General features: G+C 38.0%; 1 protein-coding gene, 1 long non-coding RNA gene and 1 other non-coding gene across 8 annotated transcripts in view; 1 reads left to right on the plus strand and 2 right to left on the minus strand.

Annotated features, from left to right (window-relative positions):
- Positions 1-201: 201 nt before the first annotated feature.
- On the minus strand, positions 202-308 carry LOC116283392 (U6 spliceosomal RNA). The gene has a single exon (XR_004192993.2). It is a non-coding gene; the product is annotated as a U6 spliceosomal RNA (small nuclear RNA).
- A 9,896-nt stretch (positions 309-10,204) lies between these two features.
- LOC140701091 (uncharacterized) lies at positions 10,205-11,750 on the minus strand. The gene is made up of 2 exons (XR_012079921.1): positions 11,220-11,750; positions 10,205-10,679 (listed from the first exon to the last, which is right to left on the minus strand). It is a non-coding gene; the product is annotated as an uncharacterized lncRNA (long non-coding RNA).
- Positions 11,249-18,922, plus strand: part of PDS5B (PDS5 cohesin associated factor B) — a 162,446-nt gene continuing 154,772 nt past the window's right edge. For all 6 annotated transcript variants that reach the window (XM_072976100.1, XM_072976101.1, XM_072976104.1 and 3 more), the window contains exon 1: positions 11,249-11,435. The gene's annotated coding sequence lies outside the window, so the exon portion shown is untranslated. The remainder of the gene's footprint in view (positions 11,436-18,922) is intronic.

The raw sequence follows: 18,922 nt of genomic DNA on the forward strand, positions 1-18,922 counted from the left end.
TTCAACAATTTTCAGCTTGGGGTCAGTCTTGTTTCATACATACTCCATCCATTTTTTCTCCCTTCTGTATTATGTTGAAACTAATTCTAAATATCATTATTTATTTTTTTCTAAAAAATCATTTTATGTCATTGTTATTTATTTGCATTTATATTTTAACTTTATATTGATGCATAATATATATACACAGTGCTATTTATCTAATTTTTTCTTTTTTTTAAATCCATGTGTGTCATCCTTGTACAAGGGCCATGCCAATCTTCTCTGTATCTTTCCAATTTTAGTATATGTGCTGCCGAAGCAAGCACTTTTTTCATTTATTTGTTTTTAAATTGACGTATGGTTGACTTACAATGTTGTGTGTTAGTTTCTGTTAGAATCACCAAGTTAGTACAGCTTGGTGATTCAGTTATATATGTATATATATATATTCCTTTTCATAGTCTTTATCATTATAGGCTATTATAAATTTTTTAATAAAGATTATTTTTAGAGACATTTTAGGTTTAGAGCAAAATTCAGAGGAGTTATAGAGACTTCCCATGTAATCCTTGCCCCTACACATGCATTGCTTCCCCCATTGTCATTATCCCCTACCAGAGTGATATAATTATTACAATTGATAAGCCCACATTGACATATCAAAACCTGTAGTTTGCATTAGAGTTCATTCTTGGTGTTGTACACTCTATGGATATACTGACATATATCCATCCTTACGGTATAATACAGAGTATTTTTCACAGCCCTAAAAATCCTCTGTGCTCCACCTATTTCTCCTCACTAACCACCCCAACCACTGATCTTTTTACTGTCACCATACTTTTGCCTTGTCCAGAATGTCATATAATTGGAATCATACAGTATGTAGCATTTTCAGATTGGCTACTTTCATTTAGTAGTATGCATTTAAGTTTCCACCATGTTTTTCATGACTTGATAGATGATTTCTTTTTGGCACCAAATAATAATCTGTTATCTGGATGCATCACAGTTTATTTATCCATTTACTTACTGATGAACATCTTGATTGCTTCCTGGTTTTGGCAATTATGAATAAGGCTGCTATAAACATTATGTGCAGGTTTTTATATGGACCTCAGTTTTCAACTCCCTTGGGTAAATACCAAGGAGCAATGTGATTGCTAGATCACATGGTAAGAATGTTTAGTTTTGTAAGAAACTGCCAAACTGTCTTACAAAGTGGCCATACCATTTTTGCATCCCCACCAGCAATGAATGAGAGTTCCTGTTGCTCCACAATGTTTTCAGCATTTGGTGTTGTAAGTGTTTCGGATTTTGACCATTGTAATAGATGTGTAGTGGTATCTCACTGTTATTTTAATTTGCATTTCCTTGATGACATAAGGGGTAGAGTATTTTTTCATATGCTTATTTGCCATATCTTCTTTGGTAGGCTGTCTGTTAAGGTCTTTGGCCTATTTTTAAATCTAGTGCTATTCATCAAATTTTTACAAACCAGACACACTAATACCTGACCAAGAAACAGAATACTTCATATCAGTAAATTTGTTTTAGCATAACCATTATACTATTATTTTATTACATCTAAAAATTAAGCAATGATATAATTAAATATCTAGTATTCTAATTTCCAAATTTCTCATAAATGTAATTATTTTTTACAGTTTATTTTCTTGAATCAGGATCCAAGTAGGTCCACCTATTGCAACTGGCTGATCAGTTAACCCCTTTTAGTGTTTAGATTTCCTTTCCATCTCTCATTTATTCCCCCTTGGAATTTATTTTTTCAGTTTTTATTTTTATTGAGGTATAAGTGTCATATAGCATTATATTAGTTTCTGGTGTTCAACATAATGATTCCATGTTTGTATTTATTGTAAAATGATCACCATAATAAGTTCAGTTAACATCTGTCACCATACATAGTTACAGAATTTTTTTTCTTATGATGAAAACTTTTAAGATTTACTCTCAGCAACTTTCAAATATGCAGTACAGTATTATCAACTATACATTAAATCCTCATGACTTATTTTGTAACTGGAAGTTTATATGCTTGGCCCCTTTACCATTTCACCCAGCTCCCACCTCTGGCAACCATCAATCTGTTCTTCGTGTCTATGAGCTTGTTTTGTTTTGGTTTAGATTTCATGTATAAGTGAGGTCATATGGTATTTGTCTTTTTCTCTCTGGCTTATTTTTCTTAGCATAATTCTGTCAGGGTTCATGCATGTTGTTGCAATTGGCAAGATTTCATTCTTTTTATGACTGAATAATATTTCATTGTATATGTATGAACCACATCTTGTTTACCCATTTATCTACTGATGGACACTGAGGTTGCTTCCATATCTTGGCTGTTGTAAATAATGCTGCAATGAACATGGGGGTGCATACATCTTTTTGAGTTAGTGTTTTAGTTTTCTTCAGATAAATACCCAGGAATGGAATTGCTGAACCATATGATGGTTCTATTTTTAATTTTTTGAGGGACCTCCATATTTTTTTCCATAGTGGCTGTACCAATTTACATTCCCACCAGCAGTGCACAAGGGTTCCCTTTTCTCCATCCTTTCATCCTTGCCAACACATTATTTCTTATATTTTTGATATCCATTCTAACAGGTGTGAGGTGTTATCTCATCATGTTTTTGATTTGAATTTACTTGATGATTAGGGATGTTGAGCATCTTTTCACATACCTGTTGCCTATCTGTATGTTTTCTTTGGAAAAATGTCTATTCAGGTCCCCTGTTTATTTTTAAATCAGATTGTTATTTTGCTACTGAGTTATATGAGTTGTTATATTTGTCAGATACTAATTCCTTATCAGATGCATGATTTGCAAACATTTTGTCTCATTCAGTAGGTTGCCTTTTCATTTTGTTAATGGATCCCTTTGCTGTGCAGAAGCTTTTTGGTTTGTTGTAGTCCCACTTGTTTATTTTTGCTTTTGTTTCCTTTGGTTCTGATGTTGACTCTTAGAATTTATTTAAGAAACCAGGACATGTCCTCCATATTTCTTATATATTGGTACTTGCTTCTAGAGGCTTGATCAGATTCAGGTTAGATTATTTCGGCAATGTTACTGCATAGGTGCTGCTATGTTCTTCCATCAGGGAGCATCTAATATTCAGTTGTCCCTCTGTGTAATGTTAGCAAGTATTTGTGTTCAATGTCTGGATCTATTATTTTCATTAGGGTTTAAAAAATGATGATATTCTAGTTGTATCATTCTCTCTTCATTTATCAGCTGGACTACTTCTGTTCACAGAAAACTATTTGATTATTCCTTGGCAGGATAAATGATGGATTATTTCTCCTTATTTGCCAGGTTTCAAAATAATGAGTTAGTTCATTAGCAATCTCCAACAGTGACTTAGGGTTTTTTCTTAAAAAATTTATTATGAACTGATGGATTTAAACATATTTTATGTAGTGATTCATTATTGGACAGTTCAACAATAGAGGTTCATTAAGTAAATTATGATATAACTACAGAATGAAATAGTAGTATATAGTCACTATAAATATAAGTGTGTATTTATTCACTTGAAAGTTATTCATGATATTTTATTTAAACATCATTTTTAATATTAAATACATAATCTTGGTACCAAAGAGATTATAGTAAAAAACTTCTCTGCCACTGTTGTTCCTAAGCCACACCTCCTAGGAGTCCCCTAAGTTTGTGTATCCTTGTTCAGATCTTCCTCAATTTACGATGGAGTTATGTCCCAATAAACCCATCATAACTTGAAAATACCGTAAGTCAAAAATGCATTTAATACACCTTAACCTAGCAAACATCACAGCTTAGCCTACCTTAAGTGTGTTCAGAACACTTACATTAGCCTACAGTTGGGCAAAATAGTCTAACACAAGGTCTGTTTTATATTAAAGTGTTGAATATCTCATGTAATTTGTTAAATACTGTACTGAAAGAGAAAAACAGGATGGTTGTATGGGTCTAGAATGGTTGTAAGTATGCTGGTTGTTAACCAGTATGATCTCGTGGCTGTAGCTTGCTTCCATATTCCAGCATCACGAAAGGGTATCATACCCCATATCACTAGCCTGAGAGAAGATTCAAACTCAAATCCTAAGTCGAACTATCATTGGTTGGGGACTGTATATTCTTCCAAATGTTTTAGAGCTGATAGTTCAGAAGCTATGCATTGGTGTGGCTGTGTTTTTAAAATAATAAAATACTTCTATAATGTTTTTATATGGTCACTTCCTGACCCCTTGAGTACTCTCCTTCCTCTTTGGGCACTCCAGCCACTCCCTGTCTCCCTACATACCTTGCTTGTCATCCTTCAATTAAAGGGTGAATGCCTGGCACAGCAGGGAACATACAGCATCCTGCTCAAGCTACAGCCTGTATCTATTCTGATTGGTCCTTGCCTGTCCTGTGCCACTGCAAATATTTTAAATGTTATCCCTGGAGATTTCTATATAAGCAAATACATCTGATTTTTTCAAGGAGAGAAGGCAGACTATAAAACATTATAAATATATATTTCACTATATTAAATTTATATTACAAAGCATATTAAAATTATATTTTTGTAAAATATAAATGTAAAATGAATATATGAATAAACATATTTCAGACTGATATATAAAAAGTATTAAAAGCATTAAAAGTAGTTTTCTCTGGTGGCATGATTAAGATTGATTTTTTTCCTTTTTAAATCTTAACTGCATTTCCATATTTCTCTACAATAAACACATTATTTACACGTGTATATGTATATTTTATATATATGTGTATATATATATATATATATATACCTAAACTTGTTTTACTTCAAGAAATTAAAAAAAAATTTTTTTTAAGTAATAGCAACAGTTTTCGATAGCTCCATCTGCTGGCTGCTGAATAAAGTTAATTTTCAAATATTACTATGTTTTTACTATGGCCAGCACAAGAAATATAATTCCTGTATTAAAACAAAGGATGCTTCTTATATACCTATGAAGAGAAGTATCAGGAGTCAAGTTAATTTACCTGGAATGAAAAGTGATACAAATTTGTTTGGGTATAGAGTGGGCTATTACCCCATGCACAAAAATAAACTGCTTAGAAACATGACATTGATGAATTGGTTTGGTGTTTCTGGCTATCTTACACTGACATGCTGATTTTGTTGACTGCGTAAAATAAAAACATTGATTATGGTTGAATATGGATGTATAGGTAATATATCATATTGTAGGAATTCAGACAGTTTTGCAGATACGTTTGGAGCTGCAGTCTGAACTCTCCTGTGTCATTCTCATATTTTCAAGTGAAATTGTTCTGGGTTCCATATCTCTCTATTATTTCCTGAAGCTGAATTGATGATAAATGCTTTCCTAAACACAAATTTCTCTTTAGATGGTAGCAGAAGGTATTATAATTTGCATAAAAGTCAATCATCTAGCTTTGGAACTCTTAAAAAAGTAAGATCTATCATTATGCTAAGTGAAATAAGTCATTCAGGAAAAGACAAGTACTGTATGATTCCACTTACATGAGGTATCTGAAGTAGTCAAATTCATAGAGACAGAAAATAAAATGGGAGTTACCAGGGACTAGGGGAGAGAGGGAAAGGGGAATTGCTGCTTAACGGGTATAGAATCTTAGTTTTGCAAGATGAGAAAGTACCGTAGCTCTGTTTCACAACAATGTAAATACGCTTTACTGAACTGTACACCTAAAAATGTTACAATGGTAAATTTTATATTTGTTTTACCACATTAAAAAATAAAGTCTATAATATATATATATTACATTTAATATTTATGTATTATATATTTTATGTATAACAAATTTGAGAGAACATATTGAAGCAACCGTGCACTGCACTTAGGGTTCCATTTTTCTGGTCTCCCACAAGTCAGTATTTCCACAAATTTATCGTATATATTTGTGACTTATATGGGGCTTAATTTAAAAAGAGAGTCAAATGTTTGTAAGATGGAATGGGATTTTAAAATTATATACTTTTTAGATTAACTGGAGGATGATGAGGTTCACTAAAAAAATTTTCCTGGCTATGGTTCCCTGGACAAATCACTTAGCTATCTGAGTCTTAATTTCTTTATGTAAAATGAATTGAAAGAGATGATCATTTTAGTGCTCTATGAACCCTAAAATTCTCAAAGTCTTTTCATGGCATCTTTCTAACACTTTTCCTAACCAGCTCTAATATATGTAAGCAAACTGATAATCAATTTAAAAAGCAACCATCAAGTAACTGAAGGACTATTAGGTACATTTTGTATAAGAAATTACACCTAGTTTGATCTTATAAAAAGGAAGCCTCCTCTCTATAATGGGTAGATGTGATATGAATGTCTAAAGAACAGACTTGTTAAATATGCATGTATATACAGAATTAATACAGCATCCATACCCTATTTGGGAAGAATATTGAAATCCTGAGAAAGAATAAGGAATGTTTCCTTTTTTTTGCCCTTTTTAAAAATAGTGAGGTGAACATTTTCTATAAAATAAAAATAGCATAGGCTGTAAGACTATGGAGAGGAAAAGAAAATTAAGGTGAAGGGTAAATCTACAAATGAAGGAAGTCATGGGCTTAAGCAGCATGGGTGTGGGAAGGGAGTGAAAAAATAAAGAGCAGTAAGAAGTAGATAAAAGTGGTTAAGTTAAGTAAAGGAGTCTGGTTGAATTAATTGGGGTAGGCACCCACATAGCCACAACCCTACCTAGTCTACAGTAGCAGGAGTGGCCCTATGCCAGACAATTCATTAAAATCAAAATATAAATAAGAGGTTTGGGAGAGAGTTCTCATTTTTATTCCATTAAGTCATTTGGCCAGATGGTTCTATTACACATTATTTCTAACAATATATAAAGAAATTTTATTTTAGATGAAAATGTGTTTAAAGGAGCTCATGTATTATTATAAGGATGCTTCTGGTATTAAGTTTAACTCCTTGCTGAGAATTATGGCTAATTCTAGTGGCTAGTCATAATAGTCATTAAATAAATTCTCATTTACTTTCTTACATATCTGAGCCAATGATATACTTGATATAAATATGAAGTTTAAGATCATTGTTTTATATCAAAATAAAAACCTGAGCCTAAAATAACAATATACATACTATACTATATGTGTATAACACTGTGAATGTATGTCTATACATAAATGTTTATGCATATGTATTTAAATACATGCACTTCAACTGGTATTGTCATACTTCTTAACAAACTTCAACAGTTGCAAAGAATACATGATGAAACAATGTTGGCTATTTATTACAAGTTGTTAAAAAAATAGCATTTTGATTCCAGGGTTACTGGCTATGCTGTTCACAAGAGGAAGCCACTAGCCACACATATTTTTGAGCACTTGAACCATGGCTAGTGGGAATTGAGATGTGCTTTAAGTGTAAAATTCACAAGATGAACAAAAGAATGTAAATTATCTCATTAATAAAATATTATATTGCTCCCATGTGCAAATGACAATATTTCAGATTTACTGTTTTACATAAAATATTATTAAAATTAATTTTACTGGTTTCTTTTCACTTTTTCAAGTTGGAAGATTTTAAGTTGCATACACGATTCATATCATATTTCTGTTGGATAGAGTGGATTTAGAGTGTAAATAAATGCAGTTTCCTCCCATTAACCATTGCAGGCCCATGGATTGCACACACTGCTGAGTGCTGGCCATAGAGTCCTGCGCAGTGCATTCAGGAATTCTCAGCCTGCAGCTCAGATCCTGTCAGTCATAATGATGAACTATGCTGTTTAACTCCCAAGGAAACCAAGACTAGCAAGTCTGTATATTTACCCAAATGATCTTTGCTAACACACACACACATATAACCCCAAAGATCCCAGAGAGTTCTTCGGGCAAAAAAAAAAAAGAAAGGTAAGAATTTCAGTATAATGTATGCATAGGCGATTGGGAGTAATGTTGATTATCAGGTAAGAAGATGATACAAAACTCTTTAAGATACTAAATGTACTTAACAAGATAAGAACTCTAAAACAATGTTTAAAAAGAAAGTCAGCAGGAAACTGTCTTGGCTCACGTTTGCTGGCTGCGGCATTGAACTGTATTATGAGGTAGAGGTCATCTCAGAACCCTTCTTCTAATTTCTCTTTGTAGCATCCTTCCCCTTCTAGCTTTTCTCCCTGTTTGGAAATCCCAGCACCTTTCTTGGCCCTGTCTCTTTTATCTACCTCTCTCCACGGAAAGGAAAATAATCTTCTGTTAGTGTAAAGCCTGTCAAAGTGTGGGCTGACAGATGCATGCAATGCGCATAAATTCGCCAGGTGACTTTGAGACCCTTCTGCTCCACTCCAGTTGAGACCCACTGCCCTGAGACTGCCGATGAATGTGGCACTCTTCTAGGAGTATTTGCATTTTAAGGACGGTCACAGGATGGGCACAGTGCTTAATACAGGGGATTAATCATGGAAGGAGGAATTATAGGTACCAGCAGTTGAGTTTTGGGTGAGGGTGGCGGTGAAGAGCCCGGTGATGGCAGTGTCACAAACAGGGGTCTGCCTTTAGGGTTTTGGAGAAGACCGCTCCAGTCTTTCACCTCTTGCTTAATGCCTACAACATCACAAAGGGAATTTCTATTCCGCTTGATCTCTGCTGACAGATACGAATGGGCTAGTGAGTTACCTTTTTCAAGTAATGCAACGACATGCCAACATGTTTTCTGGAGATCCAATACCCTAACCCAAAGAATTACTAGTGGGAATTTCAGCAATGTTGTAGGCTGGTGGGAGTCATGTTGTTAGCCTTTGGGAAGTACCTTGAATTACACCGAATAAGTAACAGCCTATATCTAGGAAGAGCTCAGTCTCCTCATTTACTAACTAGCTGCCCAGCATGCTGTACTATGTATGGTAAATGTTTTACTGCATTTTGGAGTGAAATGATAAATGTGAAAGTAAAATGATGTATTTGTTTTGATCAGAGGTGGCCTTTCAGAAATTCTCTTATGTCTCCCCCTGTTTTATACATGGATACAGTTTCTCATAACTCAGTTTACTTCCAGTGCATTTTAAAAGTGCATTTTAAAAGACTTATTTGTGTTATTCATATACTTGAATGAACATAATCACAAACTCTAAGTACTATATTTCTAGAGGAGCACATTCATATAGCCTTCTATTTTCTTTTTAACCTGGAAATTACTTTCTTTCAAATGGTATAAAGTTGAAATTCTAGACCCTCTAGAGACAATTTTCCAGCATACACCTGCTGATACACCACCTACCATGTCCTACAAGGTCCAAGCCCCACAGATAAGGTAGGGAGAATAGCCAAGTATATATGATTTCTGGTGTGGAATAACAAGGATTTCAGAAACCATGCTTTAGTGAGGCTGTATTCAAAATGTAATCGGGTGATGTAGGTGCTTTAGGGTTGTTCATACTAACTATGTGCATTTCTGATGTCTTCCAATTTACTAATCCCCTTAACCTCAGCTTTAGACCCTATAAAAAAAATCCTAATAACTCAAATATGAGTATTGTGGTAGGCAGAATAAGAACTCCCAAAGATGTCTATGTCTTGTGTCCCAGAACCTGTGAATATGTTAGGTTACATGGCGAAGGGAAATTAAGGCTACAGATCAAATTAAGGTTACTAATCATTTGACCTTATATTAGACAGATTGTCCTGGATTATTCAGGTGGGTCTGATGTAATCAGAAGGCATTAAAACTGAATGAAGGAGGAAAAAGGGAGTCAGTGAAAGATGTGACAATGGAAACAGGGTCAGAGAGATGCTGCTGTGCTGACTGTGAGGATGGAGAAGAGGAGGACCAGAGCTAAGGAAATGTGGTCAGCCTCTGAAAGATGGAAAAGGGAAGAAAATAGATTCTCTCCTAGATCTTCCAGAAAGGAATGCAGCTGTGCCAACCTCTTGATTTTAGCCCAGTGAAACTTGTGTCAGTCCTCTGAACCACAGAAGTGTAAGGCTATGTATGTGTACTGTTTATTAATAATCTGTTTACAGTAGCAATAGCAATAGTTTCCTATTCAGGTAGTGACAGGATTTGTGGTTCTTTATAATTAAAGATAATTCTCTAACCAAGTCTGTATAATCAGCATTTTTTACATCATTCCCATATAATTTCTCTTTCAGAGGGTAGATAGAGTTCACAACTGATTTTTGAATGGTGTATGTTAACTTTTAAATTATGCCACATCCAATTATATAGCTCCTGATGAATTATAACTTGGACTTTTATTTTTATCAGATGTCTTAAGTTCATAGAAAAACTGAGAGGAAGGTACAGAGATTTCCCATATACAGCCTACCTCCACATTTGGTTGTTTTTTTAAAGCTTTAAACAGAGAAGCCTATTTTTCTTTTAATATCTACTTCAGATTCCAGTTTTCCTTAACACTGTTGCTTTAAATGAAGGTTTATATTACTGATTTGTGTAAATCCATTTGCTGTTGTATAAAACATAGGTTTGTTGTTGTTGTTGTTGTTGTTAGCAACTATAATTCATTGAGGCCTTAAATTTTTCCCCCCTCTCTCCCTCCAAATAGTAATCGCCACATCAACTTTTAACACACTCCCCCACAGCTGCAAGACGGAGGAGCGGCACCTCCTGGAGGTGAAGGAGGTTAGAAACCCACCTCCTGGAAGGCGTCCTTGTGGTCTTCTGATTATTTCTCCCTCCAATAAGGACAACTGTGATAAAACGAATGAATGGAATGCTTTGTTACAGGTGGAATTACAATGTCCCTCCCCCTACCCGCCGCGTAAACAATACCTCAAAATGGGAAAGCTGTGGGATTAAGTGAAGACGTAACATACACAGTACAGAAAACAGAAAAAAGCTATTTTATGGCATTTTGAGATGACTAGGTCAGAGTCACCGAGTAAGGAGCAAAGTAGTTAACACCAATTTCATTTAGACAGCACAACATTAGGCCTCAATTTCAGTGTTTTTAAAAATGCCCAACTTTTATAACAAAAGTTAGAGATACGTAACAATTTATATGATTTTTCGGCAAAAGTTAGGAAGCCTTAGGGGCAGAGAAAGCATTGACACCACAGCGGCCACAGCGGCCACAGCGCCGGCGTGCCCGTTTGGCTGCGTGCGCGCGCGACGGGAGGGGCGGGGCGAAGCGGAATCCGGCGCGCGCGCGCACGGGGCGGGGCGGAGGGGAGTCTGGCGGGTCGGCAGGCGCGCGAGCAGCTGTCTGGTCGGTAGGGGGCGCTGCTCACCCACGCGGCGCTCTGCCTGCCCCCGGGTGCTGTCCGCGGCGGTTCGATTGGAGCAGCCGCCGAAGAGCGCTTGGCGCCATTTTGAAGCGGAGAGGAGGAGGAACGGCAGGGCTGGCTGCGGAAGGGGAGGGGGGGGTGGAGGCGATTGGATGCGGCGGCGGCGGCGGATCCCGGAGAGCAGCGGAGTGAGAGGAGTAGCGAGTCGCACACCCGGAGGTAGGGAATAATTCAGTTAACGGAAAGAACGTCTCTCCTCTCTGGTCACCAAGCTCTATTTTTCAGCGCCCGCCACCGCGGCTGTGTCTGTGGCGGGGCTCAAGCGCCGCCCGCCTGCCAGCCGGGACTCTCCTCCCGGCATCGGGGGCTGCAGCCGCCGGCTGCCTGGCGGCGGTGGGACCGGGAAGAGGGGCGCGGGCCGGGCTGCGCGGTGGGGGTGGGGTGGGCCCCACGGCTGGCACGCTCCCTCCACGCCGCGGGCTCAGCAGCAGCCTCTGGAAATTAAACTTGCCGCCCTGGCTCGGCCGCGGCACCCGCGGCCGGGCGAGGGCGGCGGGCGGCGGGCGGTGACCTTGCGCGCGGCCGGGGGTCCGCGCCGGCTGTCCGGCCGCCCCGCCGCCCGCGCCCCGCCGCCGCCCCTCCCCCCGCGCCGGGCCGGCCGGCGGCTGTTTCCCGGGCGGCAGGCGGGCGGCGCGGCGCTCCTGTTGAATCCTCCCGCGGGCGGGTTTTCCCCCTTCCGGGCGAGGGGCGGGAGCGCGGGTCCCGGCCGACTCCGGGGCGGTGTGCGGGCCTCGGCGTCCTCGCCCCCGCTGCCCGGTCCCCCGCGCTGCGCCCGCGCAGCCTGCGCTCCGGCCGACGACAACGGGCCGATAGAGTGACATTTTTATACTGTTACTTGCCAGTCACCGGGGATAAAGCGTGCTCACCGCGCCTCTTGGAGCTAGTGCTGGGGGCACCCGAGGACCTAGTTGAGGAAGAGCCCAGAGCGGGCCGAAGTGGCTCCTCCCCGGCGACCCCTGGGTTCTGGCTTTCCTGTAGGAAGCCTGGGAGATGGGACGACAATGCCAACGGCGTGCAACTGTGTAGTTGACATTTTTGCAGTCTGTTATCTTAGTGACATCTGAAAAGTTTCTGGTCGGGAGAAGCTTGTTGGTGGTTTTTTTTGTTTGTTTGTTTTTTTGCTGCTATTGCCCTTTGGTGTATACGTTAAAGCTGCGCTAAGCGGCGGTACAGTTATTCGAGGGAATGAGTCTGAACCCTGAAACGCTGCACCTCGTCGTCTTCAAATTGCCTGTTCCTGCGTTCTTTTGCCGCCCGTATAAACTCGGCGAAGGGTTTCAAAGAGCAGGTCCCTATCCACTTAACAAACGTTTTAAGCATCCTAACCCCTAAAGGGGACCTTTTATTTGACTTTGAAGAACGTACTGTGAACGCTCTTTTCACAGTTTTATTGTGAAATGATGGATGGGCAGTACTGTCCTGAACGACCCCACCAACCCTGTTTATTAAACCATTTCCGAAACTTTGGATATAGCCTTTAATTTCGAAGGTTGGTCTGGGGTCTTGAGTGAGTGCGTCTTCTGCTGTTTTCTTACTAGTCCTTAAAAATTCAAGTGTGTTTATGTATAAGAGGCGACCTATAAATAAATCACAATTATTTAAAACTTGAGTGGCAATGTAATCATTGCCCTCAGTTAACACGTAAAGTTCCAAGACTGGGCATAGAACATTTTCTATACTACCGCATGTAGTATCAAGTAAAATAGTTAAAAACACAAAAATGATGTTAAGCAAAATAAGGACTAGTAAGGACACTTATCAATGCAGTTCATATGTCAGAGATGTTAGCATTTTTAGGGACAATAAAATGGGCATTTCCATGATGCATGCAGGTTAGTTGGTAGAACAATCTTGTATCACCTGGTATAGCAGAAAACCTAATTACAATTTGTAGTGGTGAATATGTAGGTTAAAGTTTCAACATGGAACTTCTTGTGGTAAAACAGGTTTATTCCGAAAAACAACTATTAAAAAATCGTTGTCATAATGTTCTTTCGAAATAAATTTACCAATGTATACAGAAAAGGTGCGCTTTAGACTTTATTTGATTACTGAAGTAGTGTGTGTGTGTATATATATATATATTTTTTTGGGGGGGACTTTTGGACTGTTTAAAAAAATTATCCTCTGGGTTTTACTTGAAGGTCTGAATATTTTAAATAACAAAGCAGTGTTTGTACTTTTTTTATATATATAACTTTTGGGCCCTTTCTTATTTTCTCCTTTTTTTTTCTCTGTTGAGATTGATTCTCCTTACGTTAACTCTGTTTTTACAGCAGTTTTTGTACAAGTTTTTGTACTCTTCTGTCACTTTCATTCCTGTTTGGTATGCCTTTCTTTTCCCTCACTTTTCCCAAGAGTTAGAGGAGATAATGTGATGATAGTGGTTCTTGTTGTCATGGGATGTTTTGTATGAAGCTTATTTGACATATATTTCTACATGAGTTGGCTATCGAATAAGTTTTGATTTTAAAATTTGTATTAAAAGTGTTTTGCAGCTTTAACAGTCACAAAGAGTTAGGTTTTGAGGACTAGGCTTTATCAATAATTTGTTAAGCCTAAAGTAAAGTATTAGACAGAGGTGGCCCCGGTGAAGAGTGAAATGGTAGACTATACCCAGAACTTTGTGAGAAGGGAAAAATTTGGGGAGATTGTGCTCTTTTTGCTTCTCCCTCTTGGAGAATTAAGATTGTCCTGTGGCTTCCTCAGGGCTACGTTTTTTTATCACATATACCTAGAACTAACAAGAGAGTACACGGTGAGTTGGCTGACAAGTGTTGTATATTGGAAAAGAATAAATTTGTGTTTCCTTGTTAGTGTTAGAGAGCTGCAAGGAAACTTCAGTGATCTCCAACTCATGTATATGCTTGAGAAATTAGGTTCAGATTGTAATTTGATTTATCCAAAGTCACAGTCATATTCCTGTGGTGGAATTGGGGCAGCCCTGAGATATCCTGGAGGTTTAGAAGCATCTACATTGTCTGTATTGTTTTATTCAGAGGTTAAGTAATATTTAAAATTATTGCCAAATGGCGTATTGTTCTCTATCTCCTTCTCCCCTTTTCTTTTCATTCATTCAGCCAAGAAATAAAGTTTTGAGGTTAACCATCTGTTTCAGAGTTGGATTTTAATAATTTCTTTCCAGGATTCAGTCCACTTTCGTTGTCTCAGAAGATAACCTCTTGTATGTTTCTGTCTTTTGGAGGTGCTTGGTCTTTCATTGTGACAGTACTTGAGAAGGCATTTACTTCTTTGTTAAACTTGTAAGCCAGAGTAATTTGGAAGTTAGTATTGCACTTTATTTTGTTATAAGATGTATGTGTGTATGAGTGTGCATTTTTTTACTTTTAAACTCAATTTGCTGCACAAGTCATTTGTCACTTCCAATTACAATAGGTGGTAGGAGAAAACTGTTTGTTTTGAGTATTCCTGTTTAGAAGTGTTAAAAATTCCAAAAATACTTAGTTTAAAAATAAACCCAATAACTTCTCGGAGGACATATTTACTTTTTAATCTTATTTAATGAGCTGCCAAATGGTTTGAAATTCTGACATCTTGGAGTGGAGGTCAGCTCTTCCACACTCTCCTGTTATGAACCACCTGATTAGCACCATTTCCCCCAATACTTGAAAAAGTATTTTATAACCTTTTCTCACTAATTAGTTCAAAATTAAGGATAAGTTTGCTGCTTTGAGGCTGTAATTGTTTGAGTTGGTAGAGGTGATCATGCTTGGTGAGAAAATCATGAAGATTATACTCAGATGAGAAAAATTAGTTGGTTAAGGTAAATCTTAAACCCATTAATCTGAGATATTTAAAAATATTCAAAACAGTTATTGTGCTCTAATGATTAGACATCAGTAGTAAGCGGCAATTGGAAATACTTGGTTTAGCTGTGTGAAACTTCTAAGCTAAGGAGAGTGGAGGAAAGACTGATAAGCAGGAAGCTATTTTGAGGCATCTTTAAAGGGCTATGACCTAGAAGTACTCCACTAACTTGCCTCCCTTTGACAGAGAATGCTCTGACCTGATTCAGTTAAAATGAACAAATACTAAGGTTCATATACATACAGTACTGGGGATGGTGCAGTAAACAGGACTGAGACCCTGCCCTGGAGAAGTTTAGAGGCGTGGTTGGCCACCTGCACCAAGGTGATGATAGCTGAGAAAAACCAGAGTAGGATCCCTGCTGTTAATTGATTCTGCAAGGGTCAGGCCTTCCTCCCTCTTCAGTGACAGTTGAGGTTGCCCTTCTTTATGTGAGAGAGTGAAGGAGGGGACATTGTAACCACAAGCGTTGTCTCTCTCTAGGAGAGAATGGTTAGAGGGCCCAAAAGGAAAACGAGAGTTTGTGGTTCCCTGGGCAGTGTAGGGATTCTTTTTCTCTTTCATCTCAGAGGTTGTTTTAGAGAGGTAAGTGAAGAAATTTCAAAGAAAAGTCCTAGATATATATCCAAAATGTATTTACAAAATATATCCCTTAGTAGTTGAAATTCCATTAGGCAGTTTCCATTAGTATGCAGATACTGGGTCGGGAGTAGGGAGGGGATGTGTGGAGAGTTGGTGGTGAGAGTAGTTAAGGTTGAGAGGAATGGAGTACTTTAAGGCTTGAAATATACAAATTGAAAGTTATACCTATATATGATAAACAAATTCTAATGGTACAGAAAAGTGAAAATAAAAGCTATTTTTCCTCTTTCCCCTAAAAATCCACTGTTAACAAGTTTCCAAAAAGTTTACTTTTCAAAAAACTTACACAAATAGTATTATACCTTATGGCTTTGTTTTCTTGTTATTAAAAACTGTATTTACTGTTTCCCTGCAGTTTACTTTTTTCCATAGTTAATGTCATATAGCTCTTTTCATATTGGCACATATAGGTCAACATAGTTTTTAAAATGATTTATATTATATGCACATATCATAATTTATTCTGACTTTTTTAGGTTGTAACAATTTACACAAACTAACAATATATGAGTATGCCTGTTACATGTTCACCAACACAGGACTTTATTAAACTACGCTTTTTGTTGATTTGATATGTGAAGTTTGTATCTTGTTTGGGGTTTCCATTTTGTTGATTACGAAGAGGGTAAACTTTTTTAATATGCTTATTGGGCAGAAGTTACTTGCAGCACATACTTTACATTGAGTAGGTTAATTTATCTATGACCACACCCCCCACCCCAATCTAAAATGTTCTGAGGGAGATGGTTAAGAGGAATAAGATTTTAGAGCTTGGGGCACCTTGGAGGGGAACAATGCTCTGAATGGAAAGTCTACAGTGCTGGGCTTTGAACAACCAAAAGTTAAGATAAGGTTATTTAAAGTTCTTAAGTTTATCTTAACAGAAGATACATAAAGGCAAGAAGGGAGATTTGATCAGGGCAAATAAATTTTGTATAGGGTCAACTCTGTCTCCTACTGTCTTCTTGTCCTGTCTCACCACTCCCCACTCTTGCCCCAACTGTCATTTTATTTTTATTTATAATGTCATTTGATTTGCTCTTCTTCCCTGGTCGGGGTGGCAACCTTGAGTTTGGTATTTCAGTTCCTCCAGAGATGAGGGACACTTAGGTTTTTCTGTAAGGGAAACTGATTTTCCTTCAAATCACTCGAAGGGAGCAGTTCTCATTTCTAACATCTTAGGTCTATTTTCTGATCTTTAGTAGTATCTCTTTACAGTTGGTGTTCTGCTAGTGTCAGAGGCCTTGCATGCTGAGCTATACAGAAACCTTGTGTGTTGGCATGACTGCAGGGGCTTTGTTCCTATTTAATCCCTATATGCTGCCCCAACTTCACTTTTTTCTTTTTTTTATGAAATAGTTTTTTCTTAGTAGGCTTGGAAGGGAGTTGGTGTAAAAGGCTCTTGTCTGTCATGCCCTCTTTCCTCCACACAAAATGGTAACTGGAAAGAAGTGATGTTAATTAGCTTGATTGTGGTGATCTTTTCACATTTTGATACATATATCAAAACTTAAATACATACATTTTATATGTGAAAGGTACCTCAATAAAACTGATTTAAAAAAGTTCTTATCTTTCTCCAATTATTATATATACTAGTTAACATCAAATGGTTGTCCTTTTTTCATCATTACCCTTAGCCTAGGCCAGTGATTCTCAAATGACTTTGAACACCCCTTCTCTCCCCAGCTCCTCCCCTTCAGGATGTTTGGCAATGTCTAGAGACATGTTGGTTGTCATAGCTGGGGGGTGGTGGGGAGAGTGGTGCTACTGAGTAGAGGCCAGGGGTGTTGCTAAACATCATACAGTGTGTAGGACAGCCTCCCACAACAGAGAATTATCTGGCCCCAAATGAAACCCTGGTCTAGGCAGAACTAGTCCAGGAAGCCTGCAGTTAGCCCCAGCTCAGCTGAATTAGATCTGCCCACCAACTTTGATGATAGCAACCAAGCAGCAGTCATGTTTCATGTAATCTTATGCTCAAAATGGACAGCTTTGAAATATAGCTCCTGAATACTTTTTTCCCTTCCTCTGTGTCTTTGGTCCCTTTCTTTTCAGCTTCTCCTCTACCTTTATGATATAACATAATTAGGTCAAGGTTTTGTAGTCCTAGTTGGAGTGACTTGAACAGCAGTAGGGGCATATGTCAGCATTTGATGTGCTTGATGAGTGAAGTCCCTTGGTAAGGATAACAGAAGAGCATGGCAGTTAAGCATACAGATGTAGCGTCAAGACTGCTTGGGTTTTTATACTGCCTCCATCACTAGCTTGCTGTGTCACCGTGAACAAATTACCTAGTATTGCCAAGCCTCAGTTTCTTAATCTGTGAAGTGGGGATAATAGCAGGTATGTTATTTTTAAAAGCAGCTTTATTGAGATATAATTCACGTAACATAAAGTTCCCCCATTGAAAGTGTACAGTTCATTTTTTTCTAGTACATTTGCAGGTGTGTGCAACATGACCACAATCTGATCTTAGAACATTTTTGTCTCCCATGAAAGAACCCCCCAAACCCACTAGCTGTCACTTCCCATCACCCCTTATCTCATTAGTTTTTGGCATAAGCCAGGCCAGGTGCTTACCCTGGTGCCAAATATGTAAGTACTTAATAAAGAACTGTTATAACTTGGGGCAGTGAGACTATTTGTGGCAAGTTCATTCACATCACTTTAGAGAAAGCAAAGATGGATAATTGTTGAATAGATAATTTGCATGCTATACTGTGCAAGGAAACTGTTCAGAGATACAAAGGTGAAAGATATTCCTTCATTTAAGAGGTCTATATTCAATAGGAATAAAGACTGGTATAATAAAATACTAGCTGTAATTATAAAATAATTACAAAACAAGACAGAGTAAAGTGGTTTCAGAAAGGTGTGAACAAAATATTTGCAATTAGAAATTTGATAAAGGGAGATTGATTAATTATGTTAGGATTAGAGTACAGGAACCATGAAAAACTCCTTGTCGGAGGGACCATTCTGGCCAAGTCTTAGATGATAAAGTATAGGACTTTGGCTCCTGTGAAGAGCACTTGAAGAATGCTGTGCCTTCTGAGGTGGTGGTGGTATTCTCCTCATCATTTTTTGGCTGCCTCATACTGCTGCCAAATAGTTGCCTTGGTAGCTACACCCACACCCTTTTTTTGATGTTTCTAATCTGTTGTGAACTTGGG

Source organism: Vicugna pacos, chromosome 14, assembly GCF_048564905.1.
Source record: "Vicugna pacos chromosome 14, VicPac4, whole genome shotgun sequence".
NCBI lineage: Eukaryota > Metazoa > Chordata > Mammalia > Artiodactyla > Camelidae > Vicugna > Vicugna pacos.